General features: G+C 34.9%; 1 protein-coding gene across 1 annotated transcript in view; it reads left to right on the forward strand.

Annotated features, from left to right (window-relative positions):
• Positions 1–15,019, forward strand: part of LOC136034018 (MYND-type zinc finger-containing chromatin reader Zmynd8-like) — an 88,983-nt gene that overhangs the window by 42,806 nt on the left and 31,158 nt on the right. The gene's annotated exons all lie outside the window — the stretch shown is intronic.

The following is a 15,019-nucleotide window of genomic DNA, read 5'->3' on the forward strand; positions in this document are numbered from 1 at the left end:
AATAGTTGTATTTTAAACCTTCTTGAGACTTATTCTCTATGATTCTTTTTTTTTTTCACTTATATTATGTCAAATTGATTAAAGTATTTACTACTGTTACGAGTACATGTATCAAGAGCCTACTTTGGGACAGGGTTTTAATGACCACTTTATACTAAATAGATTAACCCACTCAATATGGCGGTAACCACATCAGCAAACAAAAGAGGAAAAGGAGTATTCCCCGTCAGATTGATCCAAATGACTTCCCGTCTTAAAATTATTATATAAAGCCTGTGTGCAACTTTCGCTGTAACCAAGACCGACATATCTTAATCTTATTGTCTAACAGGCTGAAGGTTGCTACATGGCAGACCGTAACGTGCCGAGTTAACCATTATTATATTTTCAATTAATGGTTACGCAATTTGATTTTAGAGTTCAGCCATGGAAAATGGTTTTCAAATAATACATTTTTTTCTGGTTTTCACCCCCTCCCTGTAGCTCTTAGGAAAAATTTGATTTTGTGGCATAATTTTGCAATTGTGGATATGGTGCTTTGAGCCCATTTCGAGAAATGAGACAATTGGAAGACACTGTTCTCAGCAGCTAAATTCTTTTTCTTGATGCATCTAATTTTTCTTGGTTTTGTGTTGTATTTATTTTTATCGGCTCCTATATAGTTGTATTTTTTATTCTGTTTTCCGTTTCCCCAAGTCTTGAAGAAATATTAATTTTTTTTCTATTAAGCTATACATTGCCTCCTGGGAGCCGGCTGACATCCTGAATCCACCCTTAGATCTTCAGCTATGGCGTTTTTGACGATATAGTTAACTTTGAGTTGTAACCCAAAGGGATTGAACACTAAAGAATTACTAGAATCAAATATCTGAACTCTAATGAAAGAATCCAGGGGTTTTCGCTGCAGCTTTTAAAGAATTTCCTCCAGTTGAATACCTCCCTTTATTGGGCCGTTGATAAGTAAGGAAATCAGTAGGCCTATGGTTTTATAAACTCTTCTTTCACTGTTAGTTACATCTAGAACATGCCCTTTGCCAGGGAGGGGCAATAGAGCAGGGGCGACTCCCCTCACCTAGGAAGCAAGATGCTTTTAAATATTTCAAAAGAAGAGTGGGTCATATTTCCATTTAAACCCCATTAAAAAAAAACAACTCATTTTCGTACTTGTATCCCTCCCCACTTGAAAAACTTTTCGGTGGTGCTCAAGCAATTTATTTTTAAATGCCAGTTTCTCTGATTATCCCTCCGTATCCTATTATCCGTATCCCTCCCTCCCCACTTGAAAAACTTTTCGGTGGTGCTCAAGCAATTTATTTTTAAATGCCAGTTTCTCTGATTATCCCTCCGTATCCTATTATCCGTATCCCTCCCCACTTGAAAAACTTTTCGGTGGTGCTCAAGCAATTTATTTTTAAATACCAGTTTCTCTGATTATCGCTAAGCATTTTAGTGATATATCCATAAAAGAATAACCTGCGGATGGCGAAGATAAATATTTTATAAGTAGTTAAATTAAAAAAAAACTTGTTTCATAAAATGAGTTTCACAAAGAAAAGTAAAGAGCTCCATTACACCAAAAATGACCAGAAATAAAGTCGAATAATCTTCAAAGCGTAAAACTACCACTAATCACCATCAATAAATAGATGAAAGCAAAACTAATAGAAATTAAAATAAATAACAGAGTAAAACTTAAAACGAGTAGAAATTAACATGAATCGGGCTGACAACCCCCATGCCTTCTCAAGACCAGAACATAAATTGCGCTTTACTGAAAAAAAAAACAAAAAAAAAACAAATGAGTCTGGATTGACAGGTAAATATACATATACTGATATTTATTACTTAACGTCCTAATTATTTTGATTTATTAAAGTTAAATAAGTGAAAACATTTAAAATGAATTTGTTTTCAGTAAATTCCTCTATATTTGGACTTCTAAGTAACTACCCTCTTACTTTCTGAAGTGGCCCCGATTGTAGGTCTTTGTGTTTTGCGAGTTTCTGTTGTTTTGCAAGTTGATACGGGAGAAAGGCCTACGGGGGGCTTCGTCTGGCTATTCAAGTCAGTGGGCATTACCAAATAGTCAGATGGTTCTAGGCATTTTTGTTTCAGCATTCAGCTTTCAAGTCCGTGTCTCCTCGAATATCTGGATTTTAACAATTTTTTATGCTTGAAAGCAAAGAGTGGTGTTGAAATTAAAATAACTAAATTGTCCTTGATGTGAGTGGGGCCGCAACCCTTTCCAACACCCCGATTGTACGCTCATTTTATTTGTACTTAAGTTAGAAAAGTACCCATTTTCTGAAGTTAACATTTTTTTTTAAATTTTCCCAAAATTATGCATGAATGAAAATGTTATAAGAGAATAAATACCATAAAATCTTATACTTATGACTTTGACGCGGGTATATTTGTGGTGTGATGGGAAAGAGATGTCTTCTACAAACTGCCAATCCTTCAGTTGAATATCCTCCCTCCATATTACCTGACAGTTTCAACTTAATACCCTTAGCCGTTCCTAAGGTATCATGCGTTGCAGCGGTAGCTGCAGTTTAGTAAAGAGCGAACCACGGCCCATAGTGACCAAAAGTTGAAAACGTGCTTAAAAAAAAACTACCTAGTGAAAAAATTGTCATCCAATACTGGCTCAGAAATGGTAACTATTATTTCGGTTCGTCTTAAAAGTAAAAGTTTATTGCGAAAAGAAATTTATGGTGATTTTGAAAAAATCCCCAAAGCCCTCGAAAATGGCGTCAGATCAAATTGAAAAGTGTACCATTGGAAGCAGTATGGTCGAATGCCTTCTGCAGGGAAATTACACCCCCCCCCTCCTTGAAGAACAAGGAAAATTAATTACTTTTTTGCATCGGCAGCACTGATGTGTCTCCCTTCTTTTTTTTCAACAGGCGTAGCGGGCTACCAGAATATCATAGAGAGATGCTTAATGGCTCATTCAGAAGCCATTATCATATATATATATATATATATATATATATATATATATATATATATATATATATATATATATATATATATATATATATATATATATGCTTTCTATAAATTCTGTCATCTGCAAGTGCCATATGGCACTAAAATGGCATTTTTTGTCATTTCTCAAGGGGTAGCTAGCAGGCCACCAGAACATCTTAGACAGATCTTTTATGGTTCATATAAAATATATTGCTCGTATCTACGTCTTTCATTTAAATTCCGCCATCAGCAAATTCCAAATGGCACTAAAACGGCACTTTTGGTGTCGTGCCTCAAGTGGAAAAGCCGGGGCTATTGGGATAGCAGAACTTATAAGTGTGATGTTAGAGGCTCATTTGAAAGCTATTGCTCACATATACGTTCTTTTTTTTTTTTTTTTTTTTTTTTTTCAATTTTACCATTCTTTAAGTGATATATAGCACTGAAAACAACACTTTTGGTGCCACTTCTTAAGTGTAAAAGCTCTAAAATACAAAACAGGTACTATTATAATAGTTATGTGCCAGAAACCTTAATCGGAGGTTTACAAGAACCCCTCTCTTACAATCCCCCTCCCAGCCCCCTTAGTAAATTCCATAAATAGTCTGTTCATCAGTAAGCTACTGAAACGTTAGCAGGCTATACACCATCTTAGATAGATGTTTAATGGCTCAATTAAAAGCTATTGCTTATATTTACTAGGCTTTTAAAAATCCTACCATCTATTAGATTTCACAGATATCAATGTTAACTAGTTTCTGGGGAGAATTTGCAATGAACTCTTTGTTACAGCTGTAGCATTAGCTGCAACCTAGTAAAGAGTGAACCACAGCCCATAGTAACTAAAAGTAAAAAAAAAATGTTAAAACGGTCTTTTTTTCCTTACTTTTTCCAGGCCTAGCGGGTTAATAGAATATCATAGAAAGATGCTTAAGAGTTCATTTAAAACCTATTTCTCATATGTACTTGGTTTATATAAATTCAGCCGTCTGCAAGTGCCATATTGCACGAAAAAAAGGCACTTTATGCCGTTTTTCGAGGGGTATGGGCTAGAGGGCTATCAGAACATCTTAGATAGATTTTTAATAGCTCATATAAAAATATTGCTTATATCTACGTTCTTCCTATAAATTCCACCATCTGCAAGTTTCAAATAGCACTAAAACGGGTACCTTTGGTGCCATGTCTCAAGTGGAAAAGCTGGGGCTAGTGGGCTGCCAAAACTTTTAGAGTGATGTTTAATTGCTCATTTGAAAACTTGTACTCATATTTAATTGCTTTTTATCCATTCTACCATTCGTAAGTGAGATATAGTTCTGAAAACAACACTTTTGGTGCCACTTATTAAGTGGAAAATCTTGTAAGCCTAAAACGGTATCATTGTAATGGTTATGGTACAAAACCTTTAACTAGAAGTTTAAAAGAACACCTCCAGCAAATTCCTCTTCCAGGCCCCCTTAATAAGCTACGCAATTAAGTCCTACAAACACCAATATATTAGATTACATTATCAAAGGCGTGGTTCTGTTCGTACAGCACTGGACTTCAAATTAGATTATCATGTTTTCGATTCCAGCTTTGATTTTTTTTTTTTTTCAACTACGATTTGCCCCTACTTATGATTACTTTTCACATAATCCACTATTTTGCAAATGTGATGCACTCGATTTTGAAAGCATATCCCAGGGAGGCTCATTTTAAATCGATTACTCATATCTACGTGCTTTTTATCTATTGTACCATCCAAAAGTACCGTATGGCACCTTTGGTACCACTTCTTAAGTGGAAGAGTTTGGAAGCATAAAATAGTACCGTTACAATAATTAGGGTCCAAAGGCCTTAACTGGAGGTTTATAAGAACCGCTCACAAATACTCCCCCTCCAGACCCTCTTAGTAATTTTCGTAAATCGCCTAATCATCTTAAAAGTAAAAGATTATTGCGAAAAAAATTAACTAAAACTTTTCAACTAAAAAACTACCAAAAATAAAGTTTGAATGATCAACAGTTTTGAATTGAATCTTCAAACTTCACTCTTTGATGAAGCCTGTGGGCTAGTTCTAACAGCGGAATTGAGGGGAAGGGACTTCCTTACCCTCTTAGTTTTTGCTCCTGCCTAGGTTTTGAAATACACCTTTTTTGGTCCTTTCACTGGAAAAGGCACTTTTGATTTTTTTTTTCTTTTTTAAATAGGGGAAACAACCGAAAGTGCACTTTGTGTTATCAAGTCAAATTTATAAAAAGCTATTAGGTATAAATATAAGCTTTTAAATGATCTATTAAACAGCTCTTTTTTTTAAAGTAGCCTTCTAGTTTCTGGTAGTCAGTAGGTAATTTATAAAGCCCTGTCTTCATTATGGCTTTTTCAGGCGAAGTCGGCCGAGTAAAAACAGCTTTTTGCTCATCGAAAAACAAACATTCCTGAAAAGCATGTATTGTTTTATGAAGTATGGATAATGAACTTTATATTATAGACTGAAAGTTTTTCGTAGCTGTCAAACATTATTCCGTATAAGTAAAAAAAAAACATGGCAGCGTTGTTTCAACATTAAATTTTAATCAAAAACAAACAAAGATCAATTTTTTTTTAAAAAAAACAAAGTTTTTCCGAGGGAAGCAAAGAACGAAGTTGAAACTTAAAACGGACTAAATTATTACTTCACAGCCTATCAAATATATATCAATAAAACCAACACAAACAAACAAGCTAATTGTGTTTCCCTATGCTTTTAGGATTATAGAAAACTAGCGCTTTACTGAAAACACAAAAGTCAAGTATGAAAAAAGGAATAGTGAGTAATATGCAATCTTAAATTATAAGGAGTATGCTTTAGTATTACTTGAATGAAGATCAAATAACACATAATATGAACTCTGGAAATCAGAAAAAACTTTGTTTTTTTAAATTAATTTCGCATACACAGAGGCGGTTTTAAGGGAGACAAAAGGAGCACTTGCCCCGGGCGCAAAGTTCAAACAAATAATGCAACGGTTATAATGATTTTGCGATTTAAAAATTTTTTTTTATAAAAATAGTTTAGAGGGTGCAGTCATTAAGTGGAAATAATTAATAAATTGTTAATTAGTTAACTCAAATAATTTAAAACCAATTGAACCCTGGGACCAAGATAATGCACAGGATATTTTTTTACCTAGCTCGATATCATCCTCAACATTCCTTGAAAATTTCAAGTTAGAACCCGTATCCGTTCCCGAGAAGTTTCATTTTAATACCCTTAAGTATCCTTGAGATGTTGCGGACACATCATTTTTACAAAATGGATACATATATGCATTCTAATTAAGTTCATTATCCCTCCAAAACTTCAACGAAAGTTCCAACTTGACAAACGTAGTATTTCAAGCAACTTTCGCGTTTGAAATACTTAGCCATTCAACGCAAAACAATCTAATATATTATAGATTATAAGGATTAATCCCTTTAGCCAGGAATCCACGCTGGATAAAATTTGCCGAGTTTAGTTTCATTTTACTAAAGTCAGTTACTCTTTTAATTTGAAAATGTATTTGTAAGTTTGTTTAAAAAGGAACTTGTTCCTAGGGAAATCTATCCTAAAATGTATTCCAGTGCCCCCCCCCCCCAACTCACCACTGCTATTCTGGTGTCGCTCTCGTCCCCCGGAAATTTTTAGCCCTGAGTCCGTGTAATCTTGACTATATTATGTGTAAATGAACAGAAACTCAATAAAAGAAAGTTTTCTCAAATGAAAGTAAATCCCAAATAAAAAATTAAATAAACAAAAATTATTCTTTATATGGGAGGGGCCTCCCCTTCTCATCCTTTGCTCTTTACTCTGAAGCTTAAACGTGGTTTTTGTTCTAAATCTGCGGCACTTGTGCTTGAGCAGTCATTAGTAAAGAATTGGGACGAAAAATCAAACTTTAACTTATAGAGCAGAGGGGAGAACTGAGGAGGGGACACACCCCCGCATATGGAATGGGTAAATTTGGGACAGTTTAGACATCCTTATCATGGGAGATATAAAGCGTTCAAAAACAAAACAAAAATGGCTGGAAATTTCAATTCAGGATTCCTGGACAAACTAAATTTCATTGTTTGGTTTTTGTCAAGATTACAACCCTTTGTTGCAACCCTTTGTGCTAGTAAGTTTTGATGCTAAACTTAGTAGGTTAAGAAAAGAAGGCTTTAAATCTTTCAGGTTTTTCTCTATTGGAATATAGCCTTTGGCCTACTTTTTACATACTAGAAAAAAACTTACTACAATATACCCTATTCTGTACATTGTGTCTATGTAAAAGAGATTGTATTTGTGCTATTTTGTCATTCGACGTCTCAATGACAACCAGCATGCACATAGTGCCTTTTGACTTAGCTTTCAAGCTACATAAACTTCCCTGAAAGTTTCTACTTTATATCTTATTCCAGTCCTAAGATATACCGCCTGGATACCTTGACAATCTTGCCTATTTTGACAACCTGGATGCGCTTAAACTATTTTGATTTAGTACAATAGTATCATTAATAGTAATAGAAGAAGTAGTGCAAAAGTAGTAGTTAGTATTATTGGTAGCCCTGGAGGTTTCAACTTAATACCCTTAGGCGTTGCTGAGATATTGCTAATGCACCTCTTTGATAACCTACATTTACATTGTGTTTTGATTTAGTTCAACACCACACTCACTCTTCCCTTAAAGTTTTACTAATGTGATTAGCATTAGTAATAGAACTATTCATAGTAGCAAAAGTAATAGTAGGAGCTTTGGGAGTAGTATTAGTGATAACAGTTGTAGTTGCAGTAATGGTATTCATGTTGTGTGTTTTTTTGTCTATCTAAAAATCTTCTCCTCGTGCCTTTATAGTTTCAATTTAATACTTTGAGCCATTTCTAAGATATTACTTATACATTCTTTTGATAGCCTGCATAGAGATAGTGTGTTTTAATCTAAACAGTATCCCCCTCAATAATCCTTGAAAGTTTAACATCAATATCATTAGCCTTAGCTATACTTATAGCAGTAGCAGTCGTAGTAATACTACCACTAGTAGTAGCAGCATGGATATAGTGCATTGGTTTAACATGAACCTCAGCAAGCCCTGAAAGTTTCAACCTAATGCTCTAGCTAATCTTGGACTACTACTGGTACGTCCTTTTGACAGCCTGCACACGCTTAGCGTTTTTCAGTTTAGTTCAACATCCCCCGTTTATATTTCTGGAAAATTTCTCCTTGATACCCTTAGCCCTAGTAGTAGTAGCATTAGTATTAGCATGCATATAGTACCTTTTGGTTGGTTTAGTATCTCCCTCAGCATGCACTGAAAGCGTCAACTTTATACTCCTCGCAGTTCCTGGGATATAGTGTTATGCCCTTTTAATAACCTGAATCGACATAGTGCATTTTGACTGAGTTCAAAATCCTCAATATTCCCAAAAGGTTTCACTGCAATACCCTTAGCTTCAATAATACTGGTAGTAGGCGTAGTAATTGAAGTAATATTTGTAGTAATGGTAGTAGTAGTAGTAGTATGCACAGAGTGCCTTTTGGTTGGCTCAATATATCCCTTAAAAGTCGCCGAAAGTTTCGATTTAATACTCTAGACTATTCCTGGGATATGATTTAGTAAAACATTCCCTGCGAGTTTCACCTTCATGCCCTTAGTTTTAGTAGTAGTAGTCGTAGTACTAGTAGTAGCAGTAGTGGTAGCAGTATGCACAAAGTGCCTCTCGGATAGTTCAACCCTCTCAACACACCATACTTTAAGCTCTTCCTTTCGGAATCGCTTATACACCCTTTTGGCAACCTCAATTCTCATAATGCGTTTTTAGTTAGTTCAACATTCCCCTAAATTTTCCTTGAAAGTTTCACATTAATACTTTTAGCCTCAGTGGAAGTAATAGTTTTAGCAGTAGTAATAGCAACAATAGTGGTAACATGCACATAGTGCCTTTTGATTAGTTCAACATCCCCTTCAGCATGCCCTAAAAGTTTTTACTGATTACTCCGAGTCGTTCCTAAGACTTGGTTCACCATCCCCCTGAATTCTCTGAAATCTTCACCTTAATGCCTTTAGCTTCAGCAGTAGCAATAGTGCGGGTAGTAGAAGTAGTATTAGTACCAGTATGTGCATAGCCCCTTTTGTTTTTTTTTCAATATCCCCTTCAACACAAGCTGGAAGTTTCAACTTATACCCAAAACAGTCCCGAGACATTGCTGATACGTCTTAATGAAAACCTGGATGATTTAGTTCAACATCCTCTTATCATTCCCTGAAATTTTAGCCTTAAAACACCCTTAGCGTAGTAGTAGTAATAGTAGTAGCTGTAGTAATAGTAGAAGCAGCAGTACTAATAGCATTCAAATATTGCCTTTTGGTTAGTTTAGCATCCCCCACAACAAGCCCTGTAAGTTTCAACTTCATGCGCCAAGCCGTTCGAAGGATATTGCTGATGCGCTCTTTTGATAACCTACTTGCCAATAGTTTTTTTTATTTAGTTCAACTTCCCCCTCAATATATTTTGAAGTTGTTAGTAGTATTAACTACTACTTACTGCTACTATTATTATACTACTTACTATTATACTACTTACTTACTACTTACTACTACTAACAACTTACTGCACCACCAAGCCGCCTGTAGTAATCTGTCCCCGAAAAGTTTCTCGCAGATTCTCATCTTGGAGTCAATCAGCATCATAGCTTCCTAGAACGTAGTTCCCCTTCCTAAATTTCAGCTTTAGATTAACCCTAGACAGTACTAGATGTTGATCTTTACTTTTCACATCAGTGGTATAGATAGATAGATAGATAAGTGTATTTCAAAAACCCGTGGGCCATATACACACAAAATATAAATAAATAACAGACAAGCAAGGAAATTAACAACAGTACGAACACGCACAAAAAAAAAAAAGAATTCAACGCAAAAAGTACCTGATCTAACTACAAAAGAAATTAATCATATAAAACTTTTTCTTCTTATTAAAGATTTTTCTATATATACTCCCACTCGAAATATTGTGGTTGGGTTACTATTTTGTAGAATACCCGGAAGCATCAAATTAATCCCAAGCAAATAAATTTCCCGTAAATCCAAGAGCACCGGGCATTTCCGGAGAAAATGATCCAAGTCTTCATCATCATCTTTACAAAGAGGACAAAGATACCGCCTATCAGGACCAACTATTATTTTATTTTTGTCGAACGTTTTTTGCCTGTTCTGGATTGGAAGACAATTTGCCCTAAGCTGAATCCAACGACGTAGAATCATAGCCGGTAAATTAAGTTTAAAATAAACTTCCTCCCCAAAACTAGGTTTTGCCTGATTATAATGTTGTAGGGTTGTAGAATCAAGAACCAGCCCTTGCCAATGCTGAATTTCCTGACTCTCTAATATAAATCGTACCTGGCTTTCTAAATTTGCTGGTACATCGCGAGAGCAAAGACCATTATTCCATAAATAAGGCATTCCTACTTTTTCTAGTAATGATTTAATTTGGGATGGCCACGAGGTTTTTAAACCACATTTCAACATCTCTTCATATGCCACTCTTACTAGTCTATCTTCATTACTCTTAGTTAACTTCAACCAGAATCTAAGCATTAAAATATACCTACGTAGCTTTAAAGAAAACAGGCCCATATCACCTTTCAGAATCTGTGAATGAGTTGTCCGATGTAAACCAAACACTCTTTTATAATACTGGAGCTGAAGGGACTCCAGTTGCTGCACCGTTTCTCCACCCCATATCTCTGCTCCATATTCTATTACGGGTAAAATTTTTGTGTTAAATATTCTTTTATGCATTTTTAGGTTTTTGATCCCCATTATCGTCGGGTTTCTAAATATAGCTGACATGGCCACCCTACCTCTCTTAATTATTTCATCAACATGACTCCTTAGGCTTCCATTTTCCGATAAGATAAAGCCTAAATATTTTATTCTTTTACTTATAAATAGTTCCTTATTATTAAATTTAAACGTATATTTTTCATCGTCCCCAACCTTCCTTTTTTTAAAAATAACAACTTCGCTCTTTTCAGTATTCAGCCTTAACTTTTTTATATGCAAATATTCTTCTATGAGATTCAAAAGAGTCTGTAGATCTTGCGGTTTATTAGCCACCAAAGCAATATCATCTGCAAATAATAAGAGAGATAGTTTTTGAGTCCCTAGGCTAACTTTCGGAGCCCATCTATTCTCTAGAAAATTAACAACATCATTAATAAAAATATTAAACAACTTAGGTGAAAGGGTGCTGCCCTGTTTTACTCCCCGCTTAATATCAAAAAGCTTCGAAAACCTATTACCAACTTGAATGATTCCACTCACACAAGTATACATGCTCACTATCAATCTAACAAATGAATGGGGAAGGCCAATATTTAGCATGGCATCCTTCAATAACTCTCTGTCGACACTATCAAAAGCCTTAAAAACTATAAAAAGCCTTATATACCCTAGTATCTTGTACCGATCCTGCCAGTCTCCGGTTTACAATTACATCATCAATAAGTTAACTTTCTTACCAGCATGTAAATACCATTTTAACTTACGGGCCATTTTGTGACCACATACTGTATTGGTTATATCTAGATTGTTATACTTACAAAATTGTAGCAGTCTATAATCATCACTGGTTTCTTTTCTTACACCTAATTTACCTATTCTCTGATACCACATATTCCTATTTCTACCTACCTGGTCATTCAATTTTCCTTTAAAAATATCATATTTTCCACCTGGGATCCTGTCTATTTCTTCCTTTAGCTGTAAGTAAAATTCATCTAAGTTGCTATTATCTCCATTAGTCGGTTCCACTGGCACATTCCTGCTATGAAATACTCTGCACTTTTTAGTCTTAAAGTGAACCGCTAGCGTTCTATTGTTAACTCGTTCCTAACCTAAACAAGACTTACAAGCTTCGTTATTCGTCATGAACCCTACTCCTTGTCTATGCACCCCATCCTTTCATCCTGAATAAATAAATTATGTCACCTAATATCATGTTTTCTGGGAGTATTAACAGTAGAAATATGCCCATATTGGCCGTTTCGGTTGACTGTTACTTTCATCATGCCCTGGAAGTTTCAACTTAATACTCTGAGCTGTTCTTAAGATATTGCTGATATGCCTTTTTTGCATCCTGTATGCACATGGTGTGTTTTAATTTAGTTCAGCTTTCCCCTCAACATTCCCAGAAATTTTGACCTTAATATCCTTAGCGTTAGTAGTATTCACAACAGAAGTAGTAGTAGTAGCATGCACATGTTGTCTTTTGGTCAATTGATCATCCTCCTCAGAATTCTCTGAAGGTTATTCTTTTAAGATCTTGTATCTTCTGACAGAAAATAATTCTTCAAGAATATCCGAGATATCCTTATCTTGCTTGTCAGGCAAATATAAGTTAAGTATTGTAAAAAGTAAATTAAGACTAAAAAAGGAAACATTTTTGTTAAAGAATCTCCACTGCTTTTTGGCCTTCTACTTGAGTTCTACTTGGACTTCTACTTGAAATCACTATCACTAACGTTCTATTTCAGAAGATGGGGAATTTAACCAATAAAAGAGACGTAGGTATAAAAAACACCTACACGATTTAGAAAAAATTTAACGCGGAACTATTATAATATATTGACTTAAATATAAAAATACAAACAGTTCAAAGAAATATTTGAAATAGGATTAAACTGTATAAAGTTTCTGTCCTGATTTACTTAGGTGGCATAAATTCAGAAATATACCGAAGCATCTTTACAAATAGATTTTCAGGACCGTAACCTTTACGGTCCTTTAATCAAGCAGTTGTTTAACATAGGAAGGTACGTACTCTAATGTCTACCCACCCGAGATACTTCATGTACTGGCCATTGGTAGACGATTAAACAATTCTTCAGATATAGGAAACATCAAGATCCACGATATTAAGAGAAGAAGGTTTTTTGAAAGGTAGTGAATAAATGGAAAATAAAATGAGTATTGGTATCTAAATATAAGTTCTCCAAAAACAGACTTTTAAAAAATTTGAATATAAAAAGCCCATAAATTGGACAGAATTTAGAATTTCGGGGGAGCTCTTCCCTCCCTGTGCGTACTTCCCTGTTTGAATGACTTGCATATATTTCATTGTTAAATGAATAATATAACAAGCTGATTAAACGATGAGGAATTTTGATGCAATGCAAGAGAGATATTAGTTGTGTGTGCCTTGTCTATCTAGGGTAGAAAAGCCTTTGTCGTTAACAATGCCCATTGTAGGACAGGCATAGTAGCATCGTCCTGTCGCGGTATTTCTAGGAGAATAAATGAATTTTTTTTTTTTAATTATGTTTATAATCCTGTGTAAGAGCTCATCTTCATATGACTTTTTTGGAAATATGGAAACTCGGACATTGAAGTTGCATTCTAAAGGCCTTTTCTGACTACGTTGTTGACCACTGCAATTGATCTATCTGTTCTGGCGAGACATTGTTGGTCAATAGATGTGTTCTAGCTACAAACAAGGGTTATGTTGATCAACATTGTGAATGAAAACTGCGCACAATTCAAATTGCTGTTCTCGAGCTTTTCGGTTAAACTAAGAGGAACACTTTAAGGCGGAATATCATAGTGGAACTTTTCTTACAATTTTAGGAGAGAAAAGGCTATTACTTCGACATAAAGGTTTTTATTTATTAATAGCTTGATCTCTTGCCTTAAGTAAGCCCACGATGAGTAGGTTTATTTTTAATTATCTACTCCTTTCTCTTCAAAGAGCACGTGACAAATTTATTTATATATGTTCTTAAGATTGTTGATCAACAATGTGTTTACCTGAAAAGGGCCTAAAAGGGCTCCTTATACCACATCCCAATATGGCTTGCAGAGACAGGTTGAGCTTTCTAGTTTTTCAGAAAACTCCAAGTGTAGACGTGCTAGCCTAAAAGGATGGTTTACCATAGCTAACAATAACAGGTTTAACAGTATTTAAAGATACCCTGGGTTCCCACATATGCGATTTTCTATGGCGAAATATCGCATTAAAAAATCACGAAATTTGCATGCTTCGTAGTATATCTTAAAAATCAATCTTCACTTTCATCTGAACAATTTTTAATATTGTTTTTGTCTATTTTTAACTGGTGTTTAACAGTAAATTATGTACTGCAAGAAGATGTGCTTAAGAACCTTAAACAGGCTTTTTGATACAATAAGCTGAATAGAAATCTTGCAATTTTTAATTTGTTTACAATAATTCTACATAGTACTGCACACAGCTGTGTTTAAGAATCTTTTGAAAGCTTCTCGATATATTAAATCGACTGGCTATCTCAGTTTTTGGAGTTGCGAGGTTTTGGCTTGATTCATGCCGGATGGGTTGCTTGACCAGTACCATTGTATCCATATGTTTATTTCCGAAAGAAAAGACTGAAAAAAAGGAAAAAGGCCAAGAATAAATAAAAGCGAATTATTTCAATTTTCAAGTCTCATGGTGGAGGCTGGGGAATATCCTGACAATCATGATTATGGGGTAGCATCTCCTGCCCTTCTTTTTCTCTGTATAGCGCTGTACGGTTAAGCATATAGATGTATATTTAATTTGTATAAATATTCAATCAAAGCGCTTAGAAAGAGGGCATCTTACTTCTGAAGAAGCCGGCGCCCTTGTGCACATGCATAAAGAAAGAAAAAGTTATCAGACAGCTTCCAGTGAACTTTAAGAAGAAAAGTTATTATTTTTTTTAAAGAGAAACTGGAGAGTCTTATAATGTGAAAACCCTCGACAATTTTGCGTCTTGCGCTAATAGTTTCTAATGTAAAATAGTTATTGCAAGCACAAGGGGAATTACGGTCATTAGTTTTACTTGGAAAAGGGGGTTATTGGGAGACTCGTCTGCTTCTAGAATAAACCTATTAGTATAGAAAAATCAAAACATCACTACATATTGGATTACAAGAATTGAATTGAATTACCCCTGTTATGTTTTTGCAGAATTATCCCTTGCTTATTCACGAAAATGGGAAAAAATAATTTGATTTTAAGTGATTTGATTTTTATCATAGTTCTGTTTGAAGTTAGATCCTT

The sequence above is a fragment of the Artemia franciscana genome, chromosome 12, assembly GCF_032884065.1.
Source record: "Artemia franciscana chromosome 12, ASM3288406v1, whole genome shotgun sequence".
Taxonomy (NCBI): Eukaryota; Metazoa; Arthropoda; class Branchiopoda; order Anostraca; family Artemiidae; genus Artemia; species Artemia franciscana.